This window comes from Musca domestica, unplaced genomic scaffold, assembly GCF_030504385.1.
Source record: "Musca domestica strain aabys unplaced genomic scaffold, Musca_domestica.polishedcontigs.V.1.1 7, whole genome shotgun sequence".
Taxonomy (NCBI): domain Eukaryota; kingdom Metazoa; phylum Arthropoda; class Insecta; order Diptera; family Muscidae; genus Musca; species Musca domestica.
In genome coordinates, this window is record NW_026712383.1 from 5,504,825 (window position 1) to 5,522,598 (window position 17,774).

General features: G+C 36.4%; 1 protein-coding gene across 2 annotated transcripts in view; it reads left to right on the forward strand.

Annotated features, from left to right (window-relative positions):
- LOC101890039 (short neuropeptide F) overlaps positions 1–17,774 on the forward strand; it is a 280,844-nt gene that overhangs the window by 122,627 nt on the left and 140,443 nt on the right. For both annotated transcript variants that reach the window (XM_059129914.1, XM_059129915.1), the window contains exon 3: positions 16,354–16,388. The gene's annotated coding sequence lies outside the window, so the exon portion shown is untranslated. The remainder of the gene's footprint in view (positions 1–16,353; positions 16,389–17,774) is intronic.

The following is a 17,774-nucleotide window of genomic DNA, read 5'->3' on the forward strand; positions in this document are numbered from 1 at the left end:
GAAAGATAGCGTGATTACAACAGACAGACGGACAGACAGACGGACATCGCTAAATCGACTTAGAATTTTATGCTGATCAAGAATATATATACTTTGTTGGGTCTGACATGAGTATTTCGAGGAGTTACAAACGGAATGACAAAGTTAATATACCCTCCATAGTATTGTGGAGGGTATAATAATATTAGTGAAAATCGGTTCTTATATACCTCCCATATATAGGTTTCATCCGTAATATTAACTCCACAACAATGATATGTGATACCGGACATTAGACACGGCTCGAAAATACCTCTTCCTAATTTTACTGGGATTGGTTCAGATTGGTATACATACTTATATTTATTCAAAAATACATAACTTTTTAATATTGTCCATTGATATAAAATCGATAAATTCTATTTTCTGTCGCCCAACATTGCAGCGATTAACTGTGCTCTCTCTCTCTCTCTTTATCTATTGAAAGTTGATATTTTCCACAAAAATGCATTTCATGAATTGCGGTACATCAAGTGGCGGTTGTTATTCAAAAACTTGCTTGTTTTTTGCAATTTTTGTCCGCCTCTGCGTCTGTGGTAGTTTACCAAAAGCTAACTCTATCTAATTCACTTTATCCGTTCAGCCATGCAGTAAATCGCGTTGTGTGTTTTGTAATCTCAAAAATAAAATAAAAAAACTCTCCCCTTTTTCAAACAGTGACATGGCCATGGACCACAATCGCAGAAATCTAAATTTGAAACTCAACCTGAAACTTGTTGAAAATAAAAACATAACAAAAAGCCCAACGAAAACCAATATTGTTCTGGTTGGGGTACTGGGAAGTAACAGTAAACCGCAGGTTTAAAATTTATCACCGGAAATTGAGTTTAACTTGAATGTGCTTCATTCATTCCGTCAACCATTCCTACCCTCTCAGCTACCCATGGTGCCAGAGACAATAACAATTACAATTTTACAGCCGGGGTAACGCCACAGGGAGCATTTCTACCCAAGGACGTTAATATCAAATCACACAACAAAGAACCATTAGTCAGCCCATGTTCCAGCATGGCTACAAAGAGGTAATAAAGATAAAATTAAGTCTGCCCACCGAAAAAAAACTGTCAGCGACACTTTATCAGGGAAATACTCCGGCTTTTGTAATTATTATAAATTGTTATAAATCTGCTGGCATGTCATGGTCAAGTGCTACTGTGGTGACTTAAGTGAAATCCGTAACCACTTGTCATTGTTACACTCCATGTAATTGTATTGTGATACTTTCTGCTCGTGACGATGTGGCAACATATGGCACTTGTCACTACAGCATCTTTGTTTTGTATTCATTCGTACATTTCAATCAAAGCAACCGGTCACCATTTTCAATTCGATCCTTTTTGCATTATCGTAGATTAAGCTATTTATAATAAAGTATCATTATCATTATAACGTAAAGATCGTGCATTATTTATTCATCAGTCTCAACAAGATACAACAGTTTGGCGACGAGCGTAAAAAGTGGAATATTATTTTGGAAAACTAATATTCTGCATATTTTTTTTCTATTAAAGCAAGTGCAAGCTTTTAACAACAACACAAATATAACAAAATGGATGCATCTCAATTTGCCGCGTTTATGGATATGCAAAAGGCGTTGTTTAGCCAAATATCGAAGATGACTGTGGGTGCTCCTACTTCAAGTGCAGCGCAAGGCAGCAGCAACACCAGCATCAACACGACATTGGTACCAAACTTCGATCATTTTGATCCGGCAAAGGAAATGTATACCAATTATATAGAAAGGTTTAACAACTACATTGCAATGAAGGGCGTCAGTGCTAATAAGGAGTACTGTACAAAGTTGCTTCTTAACTCTATTGGTGCGAAGTACTTTAACATGGTGACGGCGTTGGCAGCGCCCAGAGCAGCGGCAGATCTGCAATACGATGAATTGCTAACCATTTTGCAAAATCATTTAGCACCGAAAAAGAATGTGTTGGTGGCACAACACAAATTTTTATCAAAATATCAGATGCAAGGGCAATCAGTGGCAGATTTTGTGGCTGCACTCCGTACTGATATTAATTCGTGCGAATTTGTTTCACCGTGCAAATGTGGAGCGTCCATAGCCGATGTGTTTTTGAGGGCACAATTTATTCGAGGCCTTTGTGACAATACTGTACGCGAACAACTTCTTCAATCCAGTACGGCGAAAATTGATGAAATTGTTGGGAAGGCATTGGCTCTAGAGGCTGCGAAGATGGACGCCAGAGAATTGTCCCAAGCAACGGCAAATTCTTCAAATTCGACGGATATAAATAAAATTTTTAATAAAAGCCCATCGAAAAATTTCAAATCTCGTCAGGGGCAACAGAAGCGTAAAGTCAATTACGAGCAATTAGGTATTGCCGGTCTATGTTTACGCTGCGGCAAAAACAATCATTTTGCGAAGGAGTGTCGCTCTAACAAAAATCTTAAATGTAACTTGTGTGCCAAGCAAGGGCATGTAGCAAAAGTCTGCATTGCTTCACTTTTGGCGGATGGTCCTAATGCCGGACGACGGGGTAAACCCAGTACGAGGGAGGCGTCCACGAATCAAGTACGTGATGATTCGTACGGTATTTATAAAATCGTGGATGTGTACCGTAACGATTACGCAAATGCCAATGCTGAGCGTTACTATGCGAATATCTTCATAGAAGGTAGAGTGGTATCTTTTGAAGTAGATTCTGGCTCTGGATACTCATTTTTGCCTAGGAGTGAATTTGGGAAATTAAAATTGTCTAACCAATTAACCGCCACAAACATCGTTTTCCGATCATACACCCAAGATAAATTCGTACCAGATGGGAAAGTCCGAGCAAATATAAAATACAAAAACGTTTCATTCATCGATGATCTCTACGTTGTCCCAGACGGGTGTTCGGCGTTAATTGGTCGTACATGGATACGTCGTCTAGGAATTAATCTAAACGAGCTAGACGAACATAAGTCGAACAACATGGTTACCAATTCTATCGGTGAGTCGAGCGACATTCAAGAATACATTTCCGAATTTTCAGCTGTATTTCAACAAAAGATTGGCTGCATCCCTAGCCATAAAGTTTCACTTCAATTGCGTGAAGATGCCACACCAACCTATACAAAAGAGCGTCAAATTCCATACGCCTTAACCGAGCGTGTTAACAAGGAGCTGGAAGAGTTGGAGAAGGCTGGCATAATCACCAAGGTTGCCAATAGCGACTGGGGGTCACCACTGGTGGTCATCCCTAAAGCTGACGGTGGAGTGCGCCTTTGCGTTGACTACAAGGTGGGAGTCAACCAGCGACTTGTGAATGCTCATTACCCCATTCGGAAAATAGATGCAATTTTCAATAGTCTCAGGGACTCTAAACATTTTTGTCGGCTTGATTTATACAAAGCCTATTTACATGTGCAAGTGGACCAAAAGTCAAGCGAAATTCAAACCATTTCGACCCACAAAGGGACTTTTCGAATGAATCGTCTGTCCTTCGGCATTAAAACTGCCCCGGCGGAATTTAATAGGATTATAGATCAAATTTTACGGGAAGTGCCCAAAACAGAATCCTATTTTGACGACATCGTGGTACATGGCGAGACTTTGAGTGAGTGCAAAGCAAACTTAAAATTATGTTTAGCCCAGTTGCAGAAGTACGATCTGCACCTTAATATGGCAAAATGCAAATTTTTTGACAATCAAATGGAGTTTTTGGGTCACGTAATACGGCACAACAAGGTCCAAAAGTCACCTTCAAAAGTACAAGCCATATTACAAATGCCCCAACCAGGAAGTGTAGAAGATGTTCGCCGTTTTTTGGGTATGGTAACATATTACGCAAGATTCATACCGAATTCGTCTACAATTACCACCCCGTTGCGCAATTTACTGCTCAAAAACGCTATTTTTAAATGGACATCGGAATGCCAAAAGTCTTTCGATGCTTTGAAAAGAGAAATTTCCAGCGATCGCGTTTTGATGCCGTATAATCCCGATTTGCCGGTACAGCTTGCGTGCGACGCTAGTCCCACCGGGATAGCTGGTGTTTTGTCGCACATTATTGACGGCCAAGAAAGACCGATAGCGTTTGCCTCAAGGTCTCTTACTCCAGCAGAGCAAAATTATTCGCAATTAGATAGGGAAGCCCTAGCAATTGTGTATGCGGTTCAACATTTTCACGAGTACATATTTGGCCGAATTTTTAAGCTTATAACGGATAATAAGCCGTTATCAAGAATTTTTCACCAAAATTCGAAATTGCCCCTAATGACGTCATCTCGACTTCAACCATACGCCGCTTTCCTCACTGGATATAATTACGAAGTCAGTACGAAAAAGGGCGAGGAAAATGTCAATGCCGATTGTCTCTCCAGGGCCCCAATTAAATCAGGGATTGGCACTACAAATTTAATTGATCAAGAAGTACATTCAATTTGCGGGTCAACAATACATCAAATTACTTCAATAAAATTAAATTTCAAATCACTTCGAGACGCAACAAAGAATGACGCAATGCTTTCCAAAATTTTGTTCGATTTACGTAACTCAAATGTGGTCGATTCGGAGTACACCATCGATGCCGGCATATTGTTCAAAGGGGGAAGGGTCATTGTACCAACTTCACTTCAAGAGGCAGTCTTAGAAGAGTTACACTATACTCATATAGGTATAACCAAGATGAAGCAATTGGCGAGACGTTATGTGTTTTGGTCATCAATTGATAAAGATATTGAACAATTTGTACGTTCCTGTTCTGCGTGTGCCTTGGTAAAGAAAAATCCTCCGAAAGCAGTTCTCCATCCTTGGGAGGAGCCGGATGGAAATTGGCAACGTATTCATATTGATTACGCGGGGCCATATCAGGGATATCAATTTCTTGTTGTCGTCGACGCAAAATCAAAGTGGGCAGAAGTGGGGGTGTGCTCCTCTGCGCCAACATCAACGTCAACAATCGAAATGTTAAACAACATTTTTGCACGCAATGGATACCCTGATGTTCTTGTCTCTGACAATGCAACGATTTTTAAAAGTGAAGAGTTTCAAAATTTCTGCACTAATTCCGGTATCTTCCAGAAATACATTGCACCTGGCCACCCTGCCACAAATGGTCTAGCTGAACGAAATGTTCAAACACTCAAGCAGCGTCTAGCAGCCATGGCAGAGGATCCTTCTCCGATATCTAAAAAAGTAAGAGAAATTTTATTTAAATATCGAGCTACACCTCTTCGAAATGGTAAATCCCCATCAGAAATGTACCTGGGTAGACAAATCCGAATCCGATTGGATGCCTTGAAGCCATCAAAATTAACTCAGTCATCTACGCCACAATGTCCAGTTAGGAAACGGAGTGAGGGAAATTCGGAATTATTTCTAAAAAGCTTGGTAACCTTCATTATCTGGTAAAACTCGACAATGGTTATGTCTTCAAGCGCCACATAGACCAACTCCGTTTCACAAATGTAAAACTGCCTTATTCTCCAGATACTGAGCAGACTGAGTCGGTCCCAGATTTTAGTTCAGGGAATGGCGAACAGTCTCATCAGCCTCTAATTATGGCATCCTACATTCCACTGAGTACACATGCTAATGATCCAGAAGTTCCCGGTACTTCCACAACACCAACTGCAGCCGGAACCGAAGCACCAGTTGGAACGCCATCAGCCTCTACCCAAAACGCTGATGCTGAGTCCACACCAAGTCGTCGTACCTCTGCAAGGCAACGGAGACAACCCCAGTATTTAAGCGATTATGTTCGCCATTAGCATTAATCGTAGTAATCATATATGTCCTTGTTTTAGTGGGGGAGAATTGTGGTGACTTAAGTGAAATCCGTAACCACTTGTCATTGTTACACTCCATGTAATTGTATTGTGATACTTTCTGCTCGTGACGATGTGGCAACATATGGCACTTGTCACTACAGCATCTTTGTTTTGTATTCATTCGTACATTTCAATCAAAGCAACCGGTCACCATTTTCAATTCGATCCTTTTTGCATTATCGTAGATTAAGCTATTTATAATAAAGTATCATTATCATTATAACGTAAAGATCGTGCATTATTTATTCATCAGTCTCAACAAGATACAACAGCTACCAAAATGAAATTAATTATAAAACAATGATTTATTAATCTTTCATTTGTAGCTAATTTCTGCTTTAACACAAAGCCTATGAAAATTTTAAATACTAATCTACATATTTAAATAACCAACTAGCGGAGTTCTCGTTGCCAAATTCTCCTTTCAAAATTGTCTGCTATCTATGAATTCATGCAAGACATTTTTCGTATTTTTTTTCATTCCTTCCTTTTCTCGACCAATTTCACTTTGCTGTTAAGAAATATTTCAACTTGTCACATATATCTTTCTCTTGAAGGTCATAATTCTATGGAAATATGTCAGCCATGTTATGGCATGATTCTTCTGACATGATAAGTTGTGCAAAAGGTTATCCTTGCAATCCCAAATGTCCAATCATTTTGTAATATTTCCCCATTGGATTTAAAAAGGCTAAATGTGACAGAATTTATAATACATGTATTTTTAAATACAAATAAAGAGAGAGAGAGAGAGAAAGAGAGAGAGAGAGGGCTGGAGAGATAGATAGGAAATAAATAAAATACGTTGATATATAAGAGTAAATATTTGAAGTATGGTAAATGAAAAAAATGTATGTGCGACTGATGTGGAGGAATGGTTTGAAATTCAATTCGAACGAAAAATGAAAATTTTATCGATACAGGAAACTACTTAGTTAGCATATGAACATTTTTATACCCTCCACCATACATAGTATGGAGGATATATTAGGTTCGTCATTCCGCTTGTAACTCTTCGAAATAATAATTTTAGACCCAACAAAGTGAATATATTCTTGATCAGCGTAAAATTCTAAGAAGATTTAGCCCTGTCCGTCCGTCGGTTGTAATCACGCTACAGTCAAAACGAATTAAGATAGGATGCTAAAATTTTGCACAGGTCTGTCTTTTGTCTGCAGGCAGGTCAACTTCGAAAATTGGCTAAATCGGTCCATGAAATCGTATAGCCCCCATATAACGGTACTCCCGATATTCGGTATTTTAGTTACATTTTTCAATGGAATTGTCTAAAATTCTACACAAAGAGTTCTTTGTGGGTACCTTATCCCTTGGAAGATAATAGGTCCGGGATATCGTATATCCCCCATATAACTGTAACTCCCGATATTCGATATTTTGATGATTTTAGCCACATTTTTCAACGGAATTGTCTGAAAATTCACACAAGGAGTTCCTTGTAAGTACTTTAACCCCTTAAAGAGAATTACCTATATAGCTCTACGATATCGTATAGCGCCGATATAACGGTAACCCCCGAAGGTGTTCTATGAGAGTACTTTCCCACATTATCGTATATCTCCCATACATCGCTATCTTCCAATATTCGGTATTTTTAAGATATTAACAGAATTTTTAATGGACTTTTTTTTAAATTTCCTAATTAGTTCCAAATGGTACTGCTTTTTTACTTGTTATACCCGAGACCACATAGTGGTAAGGGTATTATATATTTGTGTATTTTTTGTAACATAGAGAAGGAAGCGAGTAAAATGCCCGTCCGTCTATCTGTCCATGTATTTTTGTAAATAAAATACAGGACACATCTATTACCCGATCAGGTTGAAATCAGTTGTTTGGTCCAAGGACGATCGCTATTGAAATTAGAGATAATCGGTCAAAATGTAGGCACATCTCCAAATATATGTTCTAGTCCGATTTGCATTTTTTCGCACGCCAAATGTGTAATATGGGGCCAAATAAGATGGAATATGGCATATACGACCAAATAGAGCATAGAAACAAGCATGTCAAAATTGATAGAAATCGGTATAGATATAGCTATAGCTCCCATATATATTGTTCATCCGATTTGTTATTTTTGACACATTCGTAATATGAACTCCGTAATAATTATATTCGTGGAAATATATCAAATACAGCTCAGAAATATATTTTGACAAATTTTATCGAGATCGGTTGTATATTGACCCGATATCAAGTTTATTGAGCCCCAAATAGTTAATATAAGCCCAAATTGAATGGATTTTGCAACACACGAACGGAAGAAAGTGTATTAAATTTGGTGAAAATCGGTCGAGATATAAGTATAGGTCCCATATATACATTTCATCCGATTTTGCATTTAAGTTCCTCACACCCGTAAAATGCTCTACACAAAAAGGATATTTGGCGCCCGCTATCAGATACAGCATATAAAAACCTCTGCTAAATTTTACAAAGATATGTTCAGATTTGGATATAACTCCCACATATATCTTCATCCGATTTCCTATTTATGGGGCCTTAAATAGGATGGATTTAATGAATATCGGTTAAGACACAATTACCAGCGCAAATTTGGTAGAGATCGACTCAGAAGAGGATATTACTCACATACAGGGAGAGTTAAAAATACTTCAACAAAGTCAAACGCCATATATTTTTTTTTAATTTTAAAATGTCGGAAATAGCATCAAATTTTAGAATAAGTTTAGATTTGTTCGAATTGGTCACCTTTGCCAAAAGGGCCAACTGAACCGTCACACACTAACCGAATGTTGTTCTGCGGTATTTTGGCCCATTCACGGCGAAGCGCTTGCTTGAGGTGGTCGACACTTTGGTATTTTTTAGTGTCAACCTTGCTTTAAAAATTACTCCAGACACAATAGTCCAACGGATTGGTATCAGGAGATTTTGGTGGCCATTGTGCGCTGGAAATGATGCGATGAAACTCAGTTTGTAACCCTTCTTGGGTGCTGAGTGCTATGGTGCTGAGTCCTGTTGAAATGTCCATGGTCTGCGGCCAAGATGTTTGCGTGCCCAAAGCTTGAATACAACCTTCAGAATATTTTCGCGATAATATTCGGCATTTTTTTTTTTTTTTTGATGTCACGGTCGATTAATACGAACGGAGAGCGACCATCGGCTATTATGACGGCCCACACCATCGCCATGGCCGGCGCTTGAGTTCTGGAGGCCAACCGAAGTTGCACATTTTTAGCTGACCTCTTTGGCAAGTAAAGACGATCATTTTGTTATTTTACAAATTGCTGGACAACGAATGTTTTCTCATCGAAGAAAATCAAATTCGGCAGTTCACCACTTTCGGCCAAACGATGCGAAGCAACCTTTTAGCTCTTTTGAGTCAATTTTCTTTATGTTGCGATGTAAGTTTTTGCACTTTTTGGAATTTCAATGGCTTTACCTCGAGTTAATTTTTCAATATTTGCCGAATGGAATATTGCGATATGTTTAGCTCACGAGCCATTTTTCGGCCACTGCGAAGCGGGTTTCGATCAAGTCGCTTCTTTATTTTTCGAACCATTTCTGCTGATGTTGCTGTTTTCTTCCGGGCACTTCCCTGACGCCGGGCTATGCAACCAGTGTCACGGTAACGAGCTATGGTACGAGACACAAAAGATTTATTCACATTTAAATGCTAGAGTGCTCTAACGATAGCCACTTGTGGTTTTCCATCCAAATATAAAGAAATCGAACTATCACGCTTGAATTCCACCGCGAATAAATTTCTTTCTGGAAAATTCTCACCAAAATGCTTTTGTGCGGCTTGTAAACGATATAATGAGCTGCCACTGGAATAATTTTAACAGCTGTCGGATGATTGGCTTAGAAATGACAGCAGTCTAAATTTGGTTGCAGTTGTTTTCATTTTCACCCTGTAATTAGTATTTTTGCTGCACTGCAGTACCCATTTCCAAAAGCATATCTAACAGTACCCCAATACAAAATTTCAAAATTCCAGCTTTATCCGTTCACCTTAAACCAAAGTGATCCAACTATATGGTACTAAATTAGTACAGTTCGTACACTTAGTACACAATTGCAAATCACCTTCACATATCAAACTTACTCTCCAACCTTAATTCTCATACCAAATTTCAAGTGTTTAGCTCTGTCCGTTCACATGATACCAAATGGTACCATTTTAGAGCTTTTCGTAGCCATAAAGTTCGAAATTCCAAGAACCCGTTGGTACATCTATCCTGCACTCCTTCAGTGGCTCTCATTCGAAATTTCATAATTCTAGCATATTCCGTTTGTCCAATACAAAGTATTACATTTTTAGTACTTTTCGTACTGTTTTAGTTCGAATTCTTGCTCATTCCTTGTGTTCCCTACAAAGTATTTAATTTTAAGTACTTTTCGTACCCTTTTAGTATAACTTTTCGTCTGGGCGTTGATTCTCAGTCATTCAGTTATTTCCTTACTCTTTCATTTTTATATAGATTTATGTTATGAAAGTTTTCTACATTATTTCTACATAAAGATTTAAACTATTATCAATAGGGCAGTTAAACTGTCATACTTCGAACTGGCCTTCACCATGTGTTTGCTGGTCGAAAGACAAACAAATGTGACACATACAAACATGTTTGTCTTTACAATATTTTAACTTATGTGTGAGAGATTGAAAACTCTATAGACCACAAAGTCATCAATATTCGATGCTGAATCTTAAAAGAAAAATCTCCATTATCGTCTGCACGTGATGCATAAGAAAGCAAAAAAAAAGGTCTATTCCAAAGGACTACGGCATCGAACCTGGGCATTGAATTATTCATAGAAATTTGTTCGCCAAAGACAATTGCATAAATAAATATTTAAATGGAATAATGCATTTAACGCTCACGTTTTAAAGGCTTGACGTCTACTCTCACTTTTGACCTTTGCAAAATCAATTTTCTTTTCTAATATCCGTTTGAATGAAACAAAAAAAAGCAGACAAGAAAGGAACTGCATTAAAAAAGGAAGTCACAGATAAAGGTAGTCAGAGAGAGAGAGAGAGAGGGAGAGAGAGAGAGAGGAAGAGGTTCATTAGTAAAAACAGAAAATTTCAAAAAGCAACAACTATTATTTAAATTTTTGTTCAAAACCACAAGCAACTCACAGCGGCATCCATTCGAACACCACCCACCGAACACAGACTACGACGACGATGATGACTCCTCACGTTCCATGGCATTGAATATCTAATGATGGTGTCTCTTCATTTCCATGTGTTCGTGTATTAGTGTTAATAGGATATAAATATTGGCATTTGGTTGTTGGTATTCCTCTGTTGAACTCTTTCGCACGAATAACGGCATTTGTCACACACACTCACACACACACGTATGTGTCACAAGAAGTGTTTCCATTAAACTACCTCCAAGAGTTGTGTTTGTTTAACGGTCTGAAACTAAAGTGTTTGAGAAAGAGAGAGAGAGAATGTGTGTTTGAGTGTTTTCAGAGAGGGAGTATGAGAAGAAGGAAAACGCATCTGGGAACATGTAAAAGCAATTGTTGAAACGTGCATAAATTAACAACTACTACAGCTGCTTCCTTTCATCCTTACTTCGCCCACTGAGGCATATCCATGTCACACAGTTCCAAACACTCATACCCTTGCAAAACATTTTACAAACAACACCTACTTACCCCCTCCCCACGTGATTCTCTAAAACAAACAAAGAAGAGAAGAAAACATAATGAAACACAAAATTTAAAATATTCTCCGAAAAAACGCCAATTTAAAAAAGTTCTTTAAAAGCGAAACTATTTACCGGTGAAAGTGAACCAGGGATTAGGAACGTCTCGTCTAATTAAGTTACCAAAAATTGTTCCAACATTTCATTTTTATCAACTCGAAAGTTTAAAGTGTAATAACATTTAAACAACTTTTCGAAACAATTTCAAGCGCATTTATTTTTAGCTCAGTTTTGGATAACAATTTGAAACATTAAACGAAATTTAAGGTAGCTGAAAATTAGAAAAACAGAGATTGTAGTCTTAACGTGCGAGGCAGTAGGGAAACTACGAGGCCACTGACATGAAATGTGTTGTGTAAAAATATTTGTGAAGAGGGATATTCTTTGCAACGGTGTACCCTAGGGAATACTTGTACAAAGTCTTTCGCGCCCAGGACATTCGTAGGATTTATTAAGTTATCTATCGAGACACTTGATAAGGAGTTTCATTAATAATTCAGTGATACAAAAAAAAAAAAAAAAAAAACATTAATTTCGTTTGGTCTGATCTCCAAAAATTGTTTTCATTAACTTCGCCGAAAATTTTGGGTCTAAATGCACTATTTGTTCAGTTTGACAAAAATTGTTATACCCTCAGCCACATGGCTAGAGAGGGTATTACGGTCAAAATGTGCCTCATAGAAGTAACGGTTTAAGACCCAAGGTCTCTTTCGATCAAATCCTTTTCAGGAAATTTGGGGTCGATCTAGCGATGTCAGTCCGTCCGTCTGACTGGCTGGCTGGTGTGTACGTTTATTAACTAACGAAGGGAGTATCCGATTCTGTCCAAACTTATCATTGTCAAACTTAGATCGGGTTCGAAGATGGGCAATATCGGTTCACTCCTTCTTGTAATTCCCCCCACAAAAGGTCATACAAATATTTTACTGCACAGAAAGAAAAAGAATCATCTGATTTTGCTCTAACTTTGCTAATCCCAATATTTCCATCAGTGGTACGTTAGGTGTGAAAATGGACAATATTGGTCCACTCCATCACATACCATACGCCCCCTCCCAAAGGGTCAAAGTTTTGAATAATTTTAACTCATACAAAATGTGATGTAACAGCCCGATTGTCAAATCAAATCAAATTACACACATTACAAAATTTTGTTAACCCACTCCCACTCCTTCCGGTAGCTCCCCTCGCAGGGTCAACATTTTTAATAACCAATATGACAATTAAATTAATTAACATCCGATTCCACTCAGACTTAGCACATCTCAATATTTCTATCAACACCAGATCTGTTATAAAGATGAAGGAGATCGGACTATTCTATCTTGTACATCCTCCGTAAAGAGTCAAAGTTTTTATAAAACCCGAAATAAGAATCCTCTTCATATCTCACGCATCCCATTATTCTTACAAACACAAGATCTGCTGTGAAGATGGGACTTATCGGTCTACTCCATACAAAGGCTCAAAATTCTGAATATCCATGAAGGCCATAAAACCCGAAATTAACAACCGATTCCATTCAGAGTTGCTCTATGCCAATATTTCTATTATAAAGTTGGTAGAGATCGTACCATTCCTACTAGTAACAAATTATAACCGATTTGATTGGAAAGTGAATCTATAATCCAAAAAATAATATAAATCAGAACGTAATGTGTTTGGGACCCTTAAAAATTATTTTCATTTATAACTTTCTGTCGCGGACGTTGCTGCCTCATTGTTTTAGTGTATATTTTTATGAACATAACTAAAAAGAGGGCACACTTCGTCAGCGAAAAGTCTTAAAAGTTCTTGTTAGGCCTTCTTAACGCTCAAAATTCACAATTTTTTGAAGCTTAAAAAATTTTAATTAAAGCATCACACATCGTACCAGATATTTAGACTTTCTAGGCTTAATGTGTTACTCAAAATATTTTTTTCGTAAAGAATAATTGTGAAATGTTAACATTTTCTAAAGTCTTCAAAATCGTTCATTTTGAAGTCTATCTAGGAGGACATTACTGAAACCATATGCACAATGGACCCACATCCAATTTTTCTCTCCAAGACAATTTCAACATCTCCACATGTATACCCTAGACTCCAACGATGACCTCAATATCAAATTTCAGAATTTCAGATCTACCCCTTCACACAATACCAAATTTTATAACATTTAGGAGGCATATCAAAAAACAATTATAGTATTATAATTATAGTAGTAGTATGGTGAAACCACCACAAGATTCCAACAGAGACCTAAATAAAAAATTTCGGAATTCCAGTTCTATACATTCACTCAATACCAAATTGAGTAACATTTTGTAGTTTTTGCAAGATTTTAGTACTCACTTGCAAAACCGTTCCATTTTCACCGTTTTATCTTTATCCCTTCACCCAATATCAAATTTAGTTCAATTTGGTACTTTTGAAGCAATTATAGATTGCATTTCCACACCCACCTTCAAATCGATCTCTTCTGATACCAAAAGTTATCTTAATATCAAACTTTAGAATTTTGTCTCCATTTCTTCAACAAAGACGAAATTTAGTATCTCTTAGTACTTTTCGAACAATTTTAGCACACATTTCCAAAACCATCTACATATCTCAAAAAGAGATACCAACTGGGACCTCAATATCAAACTTGAGGACTTGAGCCCTGTCCCTATACCCAATTCCAAATTTAGTACCATTTAGTATAGTTCCAGACCACCGCCAAATCTCAAACGTATCAATAATTTAGTAATCAAATTTCACAATTGTATCTTTATTCCCTACACATTGTACCAAAATAGTGTTATTATGTTTTTCCGTGCACTTGTAGAACACATTTTCAATACCACTTTCATGTATAAAACTACCGTTCCAACCTTGATGCTCATAACAAATTTTAAGTTTTTAGCTCAATCCGTTCAGATAATGCCAACTGGTACAACTTTAGAAATTTAGTAGCATTTTAGAACTTTTGGAACCTTGAGGTACATCTATCCTACACTCCATCAGTGCCTCTTATTTCAAATTTGAGAATACCAGCTTTAACGACTCACCAAAATTCAAATTTTTACAAAATTTTGTACCATTTAGTACACATAATTTCAAATTTCCACAATTTCCTTATACAATCCAATATAAATATTATTTCCCAATTTCTGGATTCCAACTCTACTGGTTCACCAAAAATTTAAATTTTAGCAAAATTAAGTACAAATTTCCAAAACCTACCTACATATCCTAACCCTACACTCCAACAGCAATTGAATTTACAATTTTCAGGATGCCATCTCTATTGGTTCACTCAAATCCAAACTGTATCAAATTTAGTAGCATTTAGTACACATAAGTCTGAATTTCCAAAACTATATACAGTCCTCAATCCGACAATGCGATGATAATCTTATTTCTAAAATCAAGAATTCCAGCTCTTCCCAATTCGAAATTGTACCAAATTCAGTCCCATTTAGTACTTTTCGTGCTCATAAGTACGCTTTTCGAAAACTTCCTCCATATCCCAATCCAACACTCTGCTAATAAAATAATTTTTAAGAATTCCAGCTCTATCCGTTCTTTCAAATTCAAGTTGTACTAAATTTAGTACCATTTAGTATTTTTTGTATGCATCAATACACACTTCCATAACTACCTCCTTACATTGACTTTACTTTTCAACCTTGATTCCCATTCTAAATTTCAAGCTTTTAGCTCCAACCGTTCATGTGGTACGAAATTGTACCAAATGTAGTAAATTTTTGTATTTTTCGTACACTTGTCGAGCGAATTTCTAAAAACCCTTTGGTACATGCGGTCACTGATGGAGTGACCGTCATTCCAAATTTAGGAGTTCTAGCTCTACTGTTTCCTCAAATAGAAAGGGAACCTTATTTAATACCATTTTAATACTTTTCGTACCGTTCTAGTACGAATGTCTAAAAAAATTCCCATTCGGACCAAGAGTGACCCTCGTGCAAAATTTCAAGATTTTAGCTTCAGCCATCTTGTCTGGGCGTTGATGAATCGTTCTGTCAGTCATTAATCAGTCAGTCAATCACTTTACTCTTTTATTAATATAGATAAATACGCAATCGTTCATACTTTTTCAAATAATTTTAGTACAAATTCCCATAAACCTTAACGTTTTGGACTACTTTAAATAAGAATTGGCTCTAATCTCAAATATTTTTAATTTCTAGCTACACTCCTTTGGAATTTGTACTAATTGTACTTTTTTAGTACCCAAAAAGCACAAATTTAAATATGGAATCTCGCAAGACATATTAACCTCGTCAGACAAAGCTGCATTCCAAATTTCAGAATTACAGCTCCGGAACGTCAAGTTTCTGATTCGCAAAGCGCATCCACTTATTTAAGCTGTGTATGGTTTTGGAATATCGTGCATGTAAAGACAACTCCAGATCTTATGAAGTATTTGCCCATGCTAAATGATATGAAATCTGAAATACAAATTTTAGGGTTTTCTGTGACTCCAACCAAAACATGTTTGAATAATATTGTAATTTCTTCATGAAATATTGTATTTCACTACATGTACCATATGCACATTTCTTACTAGGATATTGTAGATCTTATAACTTTACTTTGAACTATAGGACTTCAACACGAAATTTCATCGGTATTTATTTTATTCAGTCATGTTACTTCCAAAAAAAAAAAAAACTTTGGAGATAGGTCCATACATTTGAATCTCTCCGAAACTACGAATATCCTCATTGGAGTAGATGTATTTTTCATTAACGGAAGAGGAAAAATAAAATGGTCTCCAGGAATTATATATCAACGAACATATAAATTGTATGTTAATATAAGTTTTTTTCTTTTATTTCAGAACTGTTAAACTTGTTAAATAGTGAATTGATACAGGTAAGTGGGTGAAGAAAACTAAAAGGCATAATAACTTAGAATACAGCAGTAAGTAATGAGGTCGTATGAGTGATGTCGTACTGATCGTAAAAATAACAACATCACTCATACGCTATAATTTCTTATGGGAAAAATCCAAAAAAAATACTATGACTTCAAAGAATTGTTTTTTGTGGTTACAAAAAAAAATCGGTACATTCCAGATATCAAATTTCGATTTAAATAACGAATTAAAATAAAAACATTGTTTCTGTCTTATGAGTCATTCTCCATACTAAACTTTATAAAATTAAAATTTATGCATTAAAATTGCTATACATTTGATAAAATAAGACACTCTTAAGCGATGTGAATAAACTAAACACACACACAGTTGTACAATATGTTTTCGAGAAGCATATTTGCCATTTAGTGTGTCTATATGCTTTCACCATCACACACACACGTACATATGCATATATTATTCCCTTTATTTGAGTTTGTGGTCTTTGTAATTTGGTGTGATAATCATCATCGTCATGTCATTATCAATTAACGCGAACGAGATAAATGAGAAAACGGGGTGGAGAATTGCCATTTTTTTGTCTAGCTTTTCAATTCCATTTTCTATTGACTCAACTTGGGCAAGGATGCATTAAATTTAATTGCCATTTTATTTAAATGCTAAATATGTTGGTTTCAATTAATTGGATATTTCAATTTGATGCTCTAGTGTTTTGCGATTAGTGGAGTAGTGTGTGTATGTGTTAGGGAAACTTTTAAAGTGGTATTTTAAAGCGATAAGAAAATTTTTTTATAAAAAATAATTTTGAAAAATACTACAAATTTTGTAATGATATATTGCAAAGAATTTTTAATAATATATTACAAAAAATGTTAAGAAATTGATCGGAAAAGCTTGTAAAAATTCTTACAAGCCAACAAACGTTTGAAAGGTTTCGCTATTTTTATGGGGACACTTTTCCAAAAGTTTAAGGTTTTGGGTAAAAAAAATCTTGGAAAAATAAAGGATTTTCGGGATTCTATAGAATATTATGGGACATAAATTCTTTTAAACACCTTCAAAAATCCATAATTAATATATGTTTTTAGAAAATGCAATGAAGTCCCTGAAACAGAAGAATTGCAAAAGCGATCGATTTATCCATAAAAAACCACAGTTTGGTGCGGTTATTGGGCTGGTGCCATCAATGGACAACACCTCTTCTAGGATTCTGCGAATCGTAATGTAACTGTGAATGTGTGAGATGATATCCAACTTTTTTGCTTACGTTCGACACCGATCAATTTGTAGCCCAGATCGTGCGATTTAACGCCTTAAGACATTTTTGTGAGTCTATGTTGAAGCTCATAAGGGGGCAAAACGGAAACGAAAAGAGTATGCCA